Consider the following 14,604-nt stretch of genomic DNA (forward strand, 5'->3'; position numbering starts at 1 on the left):
CATAAAAAGAACAAAGCAAAAATAAAACGGATCCGTTTTTTTTTTCCGGATCCGACGCATCAGTTTTTACACAATCTGAGACTGATCTCTTGCATCAGGCACAAACCGGATTGTGCCTGATTGGAAAAAACGGATGTGTGAACTTGGCCTAAACAGATAAAAGGCGATCAGAACATTATCTACCCCAAAATGGTATCAGTAAAAACATTAGCTTGGGGCACAATAAGTGAGATCACAGCCCAAGATGTTAGTTTCCCTGAAAATGGCTCCAAAAAGAATATATTATTATTATTATTATTATTATTATTATTATTATTATTAATTAATTTTTAATAAACTTCAGAAATCGTTTTTTATGGGTTTTTTTTCACTAGTAAAATTAAAAGAAAACAATACATGGTTGGAAGCTGCGTACTAGAACTGATCTGGAGTATCAAACATCCAGGTTAGATTTACCATATCATGAACATGGTAAATTAAAAAAAACTCCAAACCGTTGTGGAATTGCATATTATTATTATTATTATTATTAATGTTTTTTTCTTCGGCGCTCCATTGGGAGACCCAGACGATTGGGTGTATAGCACTGCCTCCGGAGGCCACACAAAGCAATTACACTAAAAAGTGTAAGGCCCCTCCCCTTCTGGCTATACACCCCCAGTGGGATCACTGGCTCACCAGTTTTCTGCTTTGTGCGAAGGAGGTCAGACATCCACGCATAGCTCCACTGTTTAGTCAGCAGTAGCTGCTGACTATGTCGGATGGAAGAAAAGAGGGCCCATATGGGGCCCCCAGCATGCTCCCTTCTTACCCCACTTGTGGTTTGTAAGGTTGAGGTACCCATTGCGGGTACAGAGGCTGGAGCCCACATGCTGTTTTCCTTCCCCATCCCCCTGAGGGGCTCTGAGGAAGTGGGATCTTACCGGCCCCCAAGCCCTGAGGCCGGGCTCCATCCACAGACCCAGTGAACCTGCTGGATACGGAGCTGGGTACCGTTCAGGGACAAGGCCCTGCAACTTTCAGGTACTCTGTGTCCCCGTACAGACAGGCACGCACACGCCAGACTTGCTGGGTGTGTTAGTGCGCCGGGGACAGTAGCGCTGCACGCTGGGGTTTGAGTCACAGCAGCTTAGCTGTGTGACTTCATGTGCGGGGAACTACCACGCCGGCCACTCTCGGAGCGGCGGCGCGGCTTGGACTTGTAGTGCGCCGGGGACTTAGCGCCGACCGCGTTTTTACGGCGGCGGCGCTTATAAATTTAGTCCCCGGCTTTTGCGGCCTAGCTCCGCTTCGTTCCCGCCCCCTCCCTGTCACTCAGGGAATGGGACAGACGCTGTGCAATCGTCAGCGCCGAGGGCTGGAGCCTTATTTACATGCTCCAGCCCTCTCACTAGGCACAGTGGGACGCAGGTTTCCCGCTTTTGGTCTGAGCACGCCCAGGGCCCGCCCCCCCCCCTCCACAGGACGCCGGCAGCCATTCCTGCATGCAGTCTGGCTGGAGGACGGACACAGGCTCTGGGAGACCCAGACTAGGGATTTCTGGCGACCACACACCCGCGTTTAGCGGGCGGTAAGCAGCACATTAGTGCTGGCCCCACTAGTGCCACAGTGTTGTATTGGTGTACTTTTTCCTGTACCAGATATATATATATATATATATATATATACTGCACTGTACGGTCGCTTCTTGGCTGTATACCCCTATATTGCTCTGAGGAGACAGCAACATGTCATCCACAAAACGCAAGGGTGCCAAGGCACGGGCGGTATACACTGCTTGTACAGCATGTGGGGCTAATCTACCAGCAGGCTCCAACGACTCTCATTGTATGCAATGTTCAGTCCCAGTGGCACTTCGGCAGCCAGAGTCTATGGTGGTGGTAGCCCAGGCAGAGACGCCTGTGAACCCTGCCCCGGTGACGGGGACAGAATTTGCAGTCTTTGCTGACAAAATGTCTGTGACTATGACAAAAATCCTGGAGACCTTGCAGTCCAGGCCAGTTGCTCAGACCATGGACACTGCTGTGTCTATGTTCCCCGGTCCCCCTCAGTTGGAACTAATCCGTACTTCAAGGGGGTCCCAGGCATCACAGGCTGAGGGCTCTGACTCTGATGACAGTCCCAGGCCGCCTAAGCGAACTCGCTGGGAGAGACCCTCCACGTCATCACGCGGGTCAGGGTCTCAGCGAGAAGGGTCTCTATATGATGAGACAGAGGTGGGTGATCAGGAGTCTGGTCCTGACACCGCACTCAATTTGGATACGCCAGATGGTGACGCCATGGTAAATGACCTTATAGCGGCCATCAATAGGCTGTTGGATATTTCTCCCCCAGCCCCTTCAGCAGAGGAGGCAGCTGCCCAGCAGGAGAAATTCCATTTTCTGTATCCCAAGCGTAAATTGAGTACTTTTCTGGACCACTCTGACTTCAGAGAATCAATCCAGAAACACCATGCTTATCCGGACAAGCGTTTTTCCAAACGTCTGAAGGATACACGTTATCCCTTTCCCCCTGACGTGGTCAAGCGCTGGACCCAGTGTCCAAAAGTGGACCCTCCAATATCCAGGCTTGCAGCTAGATCCATAGTTGCAGTGGAGGATGGGGCTTCACTTAAAGATGCCAATGACAGACAGATGGACCTTTGGTTGAAATCTGTCTATGAAGCTATTGGCGCGTCGTTTGCTCCAGCATTCGCGGCCGTGTGGGCGCTGCAAGCTATTTCAGCTGGTCTGGCACAGGTGGACTCTTTCTTAAGTCCAGCAGTGCCGCAAGTGGCGTCCTTAACTACGCAAATGACTGCGTTTGCGACCTACGCTATCAATGCGGTACTAGACTCTACGAGCCGTACCTCAATGGCATCCGCCAACTCTGTAGTTTTGCGCAGAGCCTTGTGGTTAAAAGAATGGAAAGCAGATTCTGCTTCTAAAAAATGTTTAACCAGCTTGCCATTATCTGGAGACAGACTGTTTGGTGAGCAATTGGCGGAAATCATTAAACAGTCCAAAGGTAAGGACTCTTCCTTACCCCAGCCCAGATCAAGCAAACCTCAACAGAGGAAGTGGCAGTCAAAGTTTCGGTCCTTTCGAGGCTCGGGCAAGCCCCAATTCTCCTCGTCCAAAGGGACTCAGAAAGAGCAAAGGAGCTCTGATTCCTGGCGGACTCACTCACGCCCCAAGAAAGCAACCGGAGGTACCGCTTCCAAGGCGGCTGCCTCATGACTTTCGGCCGCCTCCCTCCGCATCTTCGATCGGTGGCAGGCTCTCCCGCTTTTGCGACATTTGGCTGCCACAGGTCAAAGACCGGTGGGTAACAGACATTTTGTCTCACGGGTACAGGATAGAGTTCAGTTCTCGGCCTCCGCCTCGGTTCTTCAGAACTTCCCCACATCCCGACCGAGCAGATGCCCTTCTGCAGGCGGTGCATTCTCTAAGAGCAGAAGGAGTGGTGGTCCCTGTTCCTCTTCGGGAACGAGGACAAGGTTTTTACTCCAATCTCTTTGTGGTGCCAAAAAAGGACGGCTCATTCCGTCCTGTTCTGGACCTAAAACTGCTCAACAAGCATGTGAACGCCAGGCGGTTCTGGATGGAATCCCTCCGCTCAGTCATTGCCTCAATGTCTCAAGGAGATTTCCTAGCATCAATAGACATCAAAGATGCTTATCTCCACGTGCCGATTGCTACAGAGCACCAACGCTTTCTACGCTTCGTGATAGGAGACGACAATCTTCAGTTCGTAGCTCTGCCATTTGGTCTGGCGACAGCCCCACGGGTGTTCACCAAGGTCATGGCGGCAGTGGTAGCAGTCTTGCACTCTCAGGGACACTCTGTGATCCCTTACTTGGACGATCTACTTGTCAAGGCACCCTCTCAGGAGGCATGCCAACTCAGCCTGGATGTTGCACTGGAGACTCTCCAGACGTTCGGGTGGATCATCAACTTCTCAAAGTCAACTCTGTTACCGACCCAATCACTGACGTATCTTGGCATGGAGTTTCATACTCTCTCAGCGATAGTGAAGCTTCCGCTGGACAAGCAGCGGTCACTACAGACTGGGGTGCAGGCTCTCCTTCAAAGTCAGTTACACTCCTTAAGACGCCTCATGCACTTCCTCGGGAAGATGGTGGCGGCAATGGAGGCGGTTCCGTTTGCGCAGTTTCATCTGCGCCCTCTTCAATGGGACATTCTCCGCCAATGGGACGGGAAGTCAACATCCCTGGACAGGAAAGTCTCCCTTTCCCAGACGGCCAAGGACTCTCTGCAGTGGTGGCTTCTTCCCACCTCATTATCACAGGGAAGATCCTTCCTACCACCGTCCTGGGCGGTGGTCACGACAGACGCGAGTCTGTCAGGGTGGGGAGCAGTTTTTCTCCACCACAGGGCTCAGGGTACGTGGACCCAGCAGGAGTCCACCCTTCAGATCAATGTTCTGGAAATCAGAGCAGTGTATCTTGCCCTACTAGCCTTCCAGCAGTGGCTGGAAGGAAGGCAGATCCGAATTCAGTCGGACAACTCCACAGCGGTGGCATACATCAACCACCAAGGGGGGACACGCAGTCGGCAAGCCTTCCAGGAAGTCCGGCGGATTCTGATGTGGGTGGAAGCCACGGCCTCCACCATATCCGCAGTTCACATCCCCGGCGTAGAAAACTGGGAAGCAGACTTCCTCAGTCGCCAGGGCATGGACGCAGGGGAATGGTCCCTTCACCCGGACGTGTTTCAGGAAATCTGTCGCCGCTGGGGAAGGCCGGACGTCGACCTAATGGCGTCCCGGCACAACAACAAGGTCCCAACCTTCATGGCACGGTCTCGCGATCACAGAGCTCTGGCGGCAGACGCCTTAGTGCAAGATTGGTCGCAGTTCCGGCTCCCTTATGTGTTTCCACCTCTGGCACTCTTGCCCAGAGTGCTACGCAAGATCAGATCCGACTGCAGCCGCGTCATACTCGTCGCCCCAGACTGGCCAAGGAGGGCGTGGTATCCGGATCTGTGGCATCTCACGGTCGGCCAACCGTGGGCACTACCAGACCGACCAGACTTGCTGTCCCAAGGGCCGTTTTTCCATCGGAATTCTGCGGCCCTGAACCTGACTGTGTGGCCATTGAGTCCTGGATTCTAGCGTCTTCAGGATTATCCCAAGGGGTCGTTGCTACCATGAGACAGGCTAGGAAGCCCACGTCCGCTAAGATCTACCACAGAACGTGGAGGATATTCTTATCCTGGTGCTCTGCTCAGGGAGTGTCTCCCTGGCCATTTGCATTGCCTACACTTCTTTCTTTCCTGCAATCTGGGTTAGAAAAAGGTTTGTCGCTCGGCTCCCTTAAAGGGCAAGTCTCGGCGCTATCCGTCTTTTTTCAGAAGCGTCTAGCACGACTTTCTAAGGTACGCACGTTCCTGCAGGGGGTTTGTCATATCGTACCCCCGTACAAGCGGCCGTTAGATCCATGGGATCTGAACAGGGTACTGGTTGCCCTCCAGAAGCCGCCCTTCGAGCCTCTGAGGGAGGTTTCACTTTCTAGACTATCACAGAAAGTGGCTTTTCTGGTAGCGATCACATCTCTTCGGAGAGTGTCTGAGCTAGCAGCGCTGTCATCCAAGGCTCCCTTCCTGGTCTTCCACCAGGACAAGGTAGTGCTGCGACCCATTCAGGAGTTTCTCCCGAAGGTGGTATCCTCTTTTCATCTTAATCAGGATATCTCTTTGCCTTCTTTTTGTCCTCATGCAGTTCATCGGTATGAGAAGGATTTACATTTGTTAGATCTGGTGAGAGCACTCAGAATCTACATTTCCCGCACGGCGCCCCTGCGCCGTTCGGATGCACTCTTTGTCCTTGTCGCTGGTAAGCGCAAAGGGTCGCAGGCTTCTAAGGCCACCCTGGCTCGATGGATCAAAGAACCAATTCTTGAAGCCTACCGTTCTGCTGGGCTTCCGTTTCCATCAGGGCTGAAGGCCCATTCTACCAGAGCCGTGGGTGCGTCCTGGGCATTACGACACCAGGCTACGGCTCAACAGGTGTGCCAGGCAGCTACCTGGTCGAGTCTGCACACTTTCACCAAACATTATCAGGTGCATACCTATGCTTCGGCGGACGCCAGCCTAGGTAGAAGAGTCCTGCAGGCGGCAGTTGCCTCCCCGTAGGGGAGGGCTGTCTTCGCAGCTCTAACATGAGGTATTCTGTACCCACCCAGGGACAGCTTTTGGACGTCCCAATCGTCTGGGTCTCCCAATGGAGCGCCGAAGAAGAAGGGAATTTTGTTACTTACCGTAAATTCCTTTTCTTCTAGCTCCTATTGGGAGACCCAGCACCCGCCCTGTTGTCCTTCGGGATTTTTGGTTGTTTTTCGGGTACACATGTTGTTCATGTTGAACGGTTTTCAGTTCTCCGACGTTACTTCGGAGTGAATTTGTTTAAACCAGTTCTTGGCTTTCCTCCTTCTTGCTTTTGCACTAAAACTGGTGAGCCAGTGATCCCACTGGGGGTGTATAGCCAGAAGGGGAGGGGCCTTACACTTTTTAGTGTAATTGCTTTGTGTGGCCTCCGGAGGCAGTGCTATACACCCAATCGTCTGGGTCTCCCAATAGGAGCTAGAAGAAAAGGAATTTACGGTAAGTAACAAAATTCCCTTCTTTTTTTCTTCCTGTTTTTGCAATTTCACCTCTCTTGGATTTTTTCCTGTACACTATATGGTAAATGGAATGGTTTCGTTCAAACGGACAACTTGTTCAGCAAAAATCAAGCCCTCATATGGCTATATTGACGGAAGAATAAAGTTATGGCTCTTGGAAGAAGGGGAGGAAAAATAAAAAAAAAACAAACAAAAAACCTAAAAATGGAAAGGTCATGAAGGGGTTAGAGAGTCTGTTAGCAGGTGTTTGCCATGGAATCTTCCAGCGCTGTGTCACTTAGTTTACTTAAAAAAAAATTGTTTAAAAGAACTGAAGGCCTCAGTGGTTGATACCTTTTTAATGGCTGTTAGCCATTAAAAGGTATCAACCACTGAGGACCTCAGTTCTTTTAAACAATTTTTTATCTCTACTGGCTAACACGGTACAAAGATATATTTTAGTTTACTTAGTTTTCTCTGCAGCTCTACCAGAGCTTGGATTCCTAAGGCCCTGTGTTGTCCACCTTCATCAGTGATTGGCAGTTTTTCAGTGTACGTTGTATAGCTGCTAATCAGTGGTGGGGTCTGCGTGCTTGGACCAGAAGACGCCTAGTCCTGTGGTGACATTTCCTGCTGATAAAACACTTTATTTAAAAAGCAAAACTAAGCCCAGTAAGTGACACATTGCTGGAATCAGGGTTTCTCCCCCTATATGCAAATTGTCCCTCCAGTGAGGAAGGAAACAAACTCTAGCGTCACCTATTGGAAGTAGCAATCCTAAAAGTCAAATGTGGCTTTTTAAACATCCAGGTTTGTCAGGTCTCCATAAGGAGAATAGTCTTTCCCGTGGTCCCCCTATATTATACTGCTCTAATTTAAATAGCAAAAACCACCTGACAGTTTCCCTTTAAGGGGTTAAGACAACCGTTCTGCTGACACCTCTTTCAACTCCGCTTTCATGCTTAGATCTGTGAAACACACATTTTGAGTCATGGGAAAAATGGATAATTTACTGGCACACAATCTGGCACTGATCATCCCCGAATGGCTAAAACACCCACTGTGAGATGAATCTAATTGTTGCTATTGCCAAGTCTTTCACTTTTCTTTTGCACCAATTTTCATTCTTCACTATTGTCCCTGTTTCTACATAGTGGCAGTGTCCGTGTTATCCGGCTTGTTAAGATTGTGTAGATGTCAAAAAAGTCTTAGGCTATGTGCGCACGTTGCGTAAATTCATGCAGTTACGCTGCGCTTTGTAGCGCAGCGTAACTGCATGCATCCTGCGTCCCCTGCACAGTCTATGGAGATTGTGCAGGGGCCGTGCGCACGTGGTGTTTTAGAGCGCAGCGCTTTGGCTACTGCCGAAGCGCTGCGTAAAAACAAGTGACATGTCACTTCTTCCGTGCGCTTTGCCGGCAGCTCCTGCTCTGTCTATGGGAGGAGCTGCACACAGAGCGCATGGAATCGGCTTCACTACGGACATTTCTGCAGCGATTTAAAGCGCACATGTGCTCTTCAGATCGCTGCAGAAATTTCTGCAGTGACTGTACGCAACGTGCGCACATAGCCTTAGGCTTTATTGTATTAGGGCTGATTTTATAAAAACAAATTTAAAGTGTAAGGTGTTGCCCAAAGCCCCCCCCTCCAATCATTACTAGACTGTTGGTTTACTGTGTGTCTTGCCATGAGTGTTCTTGCGTTTGTGGGAGAGGTCTGTGTGCTGTCACCGGCAGGGGTCTTCTCATTCCATTTCTCCAAGCTTTTCACTGCCGCACACATGTCCACCAGAGCTGCTGATTCAGGAAGCATGTGATAAGACTGCTCCCCTGTGGCTTTTAGAACAGTTGGCCTTGGCAGTTGAGATTTTTCTACTGTTCCCGACAATTGCTTTACATAGAAACATTCAGCTCATTTTTTGAAATGTCCCTTTAGTTTGCTGTCCTTTTGTCTTCTGCTCATAAATAGTGGTTGCCTGATTTTGCTGTTTTATCCTGTATGAAAATAAACACAGAAAACAACCTAGATGTATAATTTGTAGTATCAGGATGAATAAAATAATGTAGCCAAAGGGGAGACATGATTGCCCAGCAGTAAATAAGTTTAAGTTCCATGTTTGCTCAGTGCAGGTGGATTCCAAAATCGAAAGTGGAGCTCTCCGCCTCATGAAGATGACATTCGTGGATGGAGCACGTTGAGGGGCACACAAGGTCCCGATGTGATTTTATGTAATATAGCAATCATCAATACGCCAATTTGTTTTTTTTTATTTTTTTGGCAATCTGATAGAAAAAAAAAAATGTGTGCATGTTTCCATACGAAATGAGGAATACTTAAGTGTAGGAAATGAAAATCCAACAGGAGTGGTATGAAAAAAAAAATAAAAATATTCCAGTATTTCACAAGTGAGAACACCCCTCACATTTTTGTAAGTATTTTATATCTTTTCATGGGACAACTCTGCAGGTTTTTCCTCACTATCTGACATGAAATCAGAATAAACCTTTCCCGTTTTAGAGTAATTAGTAATCAAAATTAATATTATTTGTCAAATGCCAGAATAATGAGAGAGAAAGAGAGAGAGAATGTTTTAAGGCATTTTTATTACTGCAAAGTCAAAAGTTTCCATCCATTTTATTAGTATTTGAAAGCATTGCCCTTACGCTACATGACTTTGGTCAAACATTTTGGATATCCTCCCACAAGCTTCTCACAATAGTTGGTAGGAATTTGGGCTCGCTCCTCCTGACAGAACTGGTGTAACTGAGCCATGTTTGTAGGTCGCCTTGCTTGCACCAGCGTTTCCAGCATTGCCCATACATTTTCAATAGGATTGAGATAATTCTAATCACTTCTATAGTGTGAAACAGCAATCCAGGTATCAATTTATATAAATAGCATTTTTCCTTTTAAATATATATGAATTTTATGATGTCACTTATATAGTGCAATTCCATAGTGCTTTATGTACATCAGCAATCGGGGTTTTGTGATGGCCACCCCAAAACATTGACTTTATTATCCTTAGCCACTTTGTAACCATTTTGGCAGTATGTCTGGGTCATTGTCCATTTGGAAGACCCATTTCTGCCCAAGCATTAAGTTCTTGGCTGATGTCTTGAGATGTTGCTTCAATGTTGCCGTATTGTAGATGGAAACTTCTAGTTTCAACTGTACATGACTCAAGTTTATGATAAATTTACTGTAGTAAACTATCATGTAGCGGAAGCTCAGCACAGATTCGCCTCAGATTTATAGGACATTTTATAATTTTCCCAAATTCTGAGTCGGTCCATTTTATACTGACTCCAACTCCGACTCTACGAGTCTGACCCCACAACCCCGGATTCATGATGCGTTTTTTTTTTTTTTTTTTTGCTACTAGATGCGTGTTTTTGGCCACAGGGTACATTTTTGTGGTAACTACAAAACTGCAGTGTGCGGATATACCCTTAATCAGTCAGTGTACAGCTCAGAGGTGGACAGGTCATTAGTGCAACCTCTGTGGCCGCACAGGGGCCCAGTAGGTAAAGGGTCCATTTCTACCTCCAAAGCATTTGGAATTGTGCATTTTGATGACCTTTTGGGCAGCGCAGGGGCCTGTTTTTATCTGTCCGCCAGTGGTACAGCTTGTATAACAATGTAAATTTGGTGTGCCATCTAAATAACTCCACACACAGCCATAATGTCTAAACTGCAGGCAACAAAAGTGAGTACACCCCTAAGTAAAAATGGCCAAATTGTATCCAAATTGTCAATATTTTGTGTGGCCACCATTATTTTCAAACACGGTCTTAACTCCCTTGGAAATGGAGTTCACTAAAGCTTCACAGGAGCCACTGGAATCTCTTCCATCCTTCATAGTGACATCACGGAGCTATGGGTGGATGTTGGAGACCTCGTGCACCTCACACCTTCCGTTTGAGGATGCCCCACAGATGCTCAATAAGGTTTAGATATGGAGACATGCTTCGCCAGTCAGTCATCTTTACCCTCAGTATCTTTAGCAAGGCAGTGGTTGTCTTGGAGGTGTGTTTGGGTTCATGCTGGCATTCATGGTTCCCTCAATGAAATGTAGCGCCTCACAGCCAGCAGCACTCATGCAGCCTCAAGCCATGACTTTCCTACCACCATGTTTGACTGCAGGCAGGATAGACTTGTGTCTGTCCTCCACCTGGTTGTCGCCACACACGCATGACACCATCTAAACCAAATAAGTTTATCTTGGTATTATCAGGTCACAGGACATGGTTCAAGTATTCCATGTTCTTAGTCTGCTTGTCTTCAGCAAACTGTTTGCGGGCTTTCATGCTCATCATCTTTAGAAGAGACTTTCTTCTGGGACGACAGTCATGGAGACCAGTTTGGTTCAGTGTGCGGTGTAATAGTCTGAACACTGTCAGACAGATCCACACACCCCTGTTAATGTGCTGGCAGTGCTCATACGTCTATTTTGAAAATACAACCGCTGGATAGGACGCTGAACACGTGCACTTGACTTTTGTGGTTGACCATAGAGAGGCCTGTTCTGAGTGGAACCTGTCTTGTTAAACCGCTGTATGGTCTTGGCCACTGTGCTGCACTGCAGTTTCAGGGTGTATTGCAATCTTCTTATAGGCTAGGGCATCTTTATGTAGAGGAACAATTCTTTTTCCAATCCTCAGAGAATTCTTGGCCATGTTGAACTTTCAGTGACCAGTATGAGTATGTGAACAATAACACCAAATGTAACACAGCTGCTCCTCATTCACACCTGAGACCTTGTAACACTGAGTGACATGACACTGGGGAGGAAAAATGACTAAGGCTATGTGTCCACGGGAGAATGTAGCTGCGGATTTTTCTGCATCAAAATCCGCAGCTTTCCCGCAAAATCCGAAAAGGTGCGGATTTATCGCGGAATTGGTGCGGATTTTTAATTCCCCCCCCCCCCAATTTTAAAGCCAAAATCCGGATGAAAATCCGCAACAATAGTTGACATGTTGCAGATTTTTCCGGACGAAAATCCGCACGATTTCCGCTGCGGAAAAATCCGCAGCGTGGACACAGAATTTCCAAAATGCCATAGAAATGGCTGGGGAGTAGCTGTGCTGCAGATTTTCGGGAAATCCGCGGCTTTTCCGCGAGAAATCCGCGGCAAAATCCGCGCATTTTCCACAGCGTGGGCACATAGCCTTATTGTGCCCAATTTGGCCATTTTCACTTATTCACGTACTCCCTATTGTTGCCAGCAGTTTAGATGTTAATGGCTTTATGTTTGTTATTTAGAGAGAACACCGAATTTACACTTTTATGCAAGCAATACAACTACTACTTTACACTGTATCAAGGGGTCACATCTTCAGTGTTGTCACATGGAAAGCTAAAATAGTTACATAAAAAAAAGAGGGGTGTATTCACATTTGTGATTGAAATATCCATCTCTTTTTTTTTTTTTTTTTTTTTTTTTCTTTTTAATACCATGCTCTTGATTATGTCATTAATCAATTACTATTGCAGGACTAGACACATCCTGGTTGCCATGGTTCCTGGGAAATCCACCCTGTCCACCAGATCTTCCATCCAGCAGTGTATGCTTCACTTGGCAGGCAGCAATACACAGGGAGACTGGGTTTTATATAATGGGGCCATAGCTATGGAACAGAAATCACAGTGAAAGGTTAAAGCTGGTGTCAGACTACCGCCTGCCTTGGTGTTTGATGGAGCCTCACTCCTTGCACATGGTAGGGCCAGGCCACCCTGAGTCTGACAGAAGTCATGACCGGCACTCGGCTATTGTGTGCTGTGGTGCTACTGTGCAGGACAGTGTAGAGAATGGGCTGAGCTGCTCTTGAATGGGATAGATGAGTTGCTGTGTGTTGCTTATGTTGGTACTGTGCAATAGTGTCCAAAATTATTTATAGAGTCACTAGTCTGTTTCTCCACACTAGGGATACTCGTTTTGGTCTTCTCCATGCCAGTGTGATGTCTAGGTACACCTATACATTTAATACTGGCTAAAGACTGAGACGTATACAGCAATTGTGCCAATCATTGGATCTACTGCCATAGACCATGTTCCTGCAGGGCAACGAGGGGGCTGAGGAGGAAGTCTGCAACCTGCAGGGCTGGAAGTGATGTCAAAAGGTGGAGTCATTGTTTTGGCAATGTCTTCTGTACAGCTCAGTATTCTGGAACAATTTCTTTTTTTTTATAACTGTTGTGTTAATGGGGTTCACTAGGAATGATGCAACAATGCGCTTTATTCCAGAGTCAGGTTGTGTTATATTATAGCTCCGCTTTATTCAATAGAGCAAACCTGCAATACTAGAATTGGACAGGTGTGGCATTGTATTTGCAGAATGCAGCCATGTTTTCTTAACCCTGTACTGCCCCTTTAAGGAACTGATAACACATATCACCTTTTTAGGCCGGTTTCACACATCCGGCTTTTCTCCACTTTATCGGATCTGGCGCCCTCCCGTACAGTGTATACATTACAATCGCCGCGCTGCAACTTCCTGTTCACATGCTCCGGTCACATGACAGCATGTGACCGGAGCTTGTTGCGTGGCCATTGTACTGTATACACTGTACGGGAGCGCGCTGGATCCGACAAAGTGAAGAAAAGCCGGATGTGTGAAACTGGCCTTAGACCTATAAATGAGGATAGCAGAATAAGGCTACATGCGCACGCTGCAGTTTTTTTTCTGCACACAAACTGCAACCAAAACTGCAGCTTGTCAGAGAGAGCCTGGAAATGTAAAAAAAATGCTTGTAATGTAGGTGCGTTTTTGTTAATGCGTTTTTTAAAGGAGAAACAAAATATGATAGGATAATGCATTGATAGCTAGAATAGATGATAGATAGAAATAGTAAGAAAGAAGGAACATATAGAACATATAGAATAGATAATAAGAAGAGAATACATAGAAATAACAGAATAGCTTGATGGCCGGCTTGGCTCCCACGTTTTATTTTTCTAAATTTGATTTATTAAACAAAAAAAAAAAATGAGACGTTCCCCCCCCCCATTTTTCTAATATCAGCCAAGGTACAGCAGACAGCTGGGGGCTAATATTATGAGGGTGGGCAGGCCCATTGTTATTTTCCAGCCTAACAGTAGCAGCCCACAGCCGCCCCATAAGATGCGCCAATTCTGGCGCTGGACGCAGCTCTTCCCCATTGCCCTGGTGCGGTGGCAATCGAAGTAATAAGAGGTTAATGGCAGCCTATGGCTGCCACTAAGCCCTAGGTGTGATGTCGGGCATCAGAGACACCCTGCATCACTAATCTGTAAGTGAAAGTAAATGACCACAAACAGCTAAAGTTGACACATTTCCTTTGTAAGAAAAATTTCCTTAGAGAAAAATATTTTCAGGTCTTCCATTTTTAAATTGACAAAAAGGAAACTGTGCCCATGTAAACGTTTGAGCACCCTGCATGGTTGGTAACCAGTAGCAACCCCTTTTTCACGTGTCACAACTTGTAAACACTTTTTGTATCAGCCAAGTGTATTTCAATTCTTGTTTGAGGGATTTTCATCCATTTTTCCTCGGAAAAGTCTTCCAGGTCTGTGAGATTCTGGGATCATCTTGCATACACTGCTCTTTTGAGGTCTAGCCACAGATTTTCACAGATGTTCAGATCAGGGGACAATGAGGCCATTGTAAAACCTTCACCTTGCACCTTTTTGAGGAAGATTTAGCAAACTCTGAAGTTGTGGTACATTGTTCTACAGTTGCCTAAAATACAAAACAAATGTCATCTTTGAACTTTATGCCGTTTTAGAGATCATTTAATCTTCAACTTGCTTAACTGTTCACAATAACAATAGTAATTTTGACCTGGGGTGCACAAACTTTTGCATGCTACTGTATTTCAGTGTAGGGCTAAGGCCCTGTGCGCACACTGTGTTTTTACCTGCGTTTTTTTTTTTTGCATTTTTGCTGCAGAAATTTCTGGTTGTAAGCTTTCTGAAGACATTCCCCAGCAAAACCTATGGGAAAAGAAATTAGCTGTGC

At 46.8% G+C, this 14,604-nt stretch overlaps 1 protein-coding gene across 1 annotated transcript in view; it reads left to right on the forward strand.

The window, feature by feature from the left end:
• MED13L (mediator complex subunit 13L) overlaps positions 1–14,604 on the forward strand; it is a 209,660-nt gene that overhangs the window by 15,558 nt on the left and 179,498 nt on the right. The window lies entirely within an intron of this gene.

Source organism: Anomaloglossus baeobatrachus, chromosome 1 (genome assembly GCF_048569485.1).
Source record: "Anomaloglossus baeobatrachus isolate aAnoBae1 chromosome 1, aAnoBae1.hap1, whole genome shotgun sequence".
NCBI lineage: Eukaryota > Metazoa > Chordata > Amphibia > Anura > Aromobatidae > Anomaloglossus > Anomaloglossus baeobatrachus.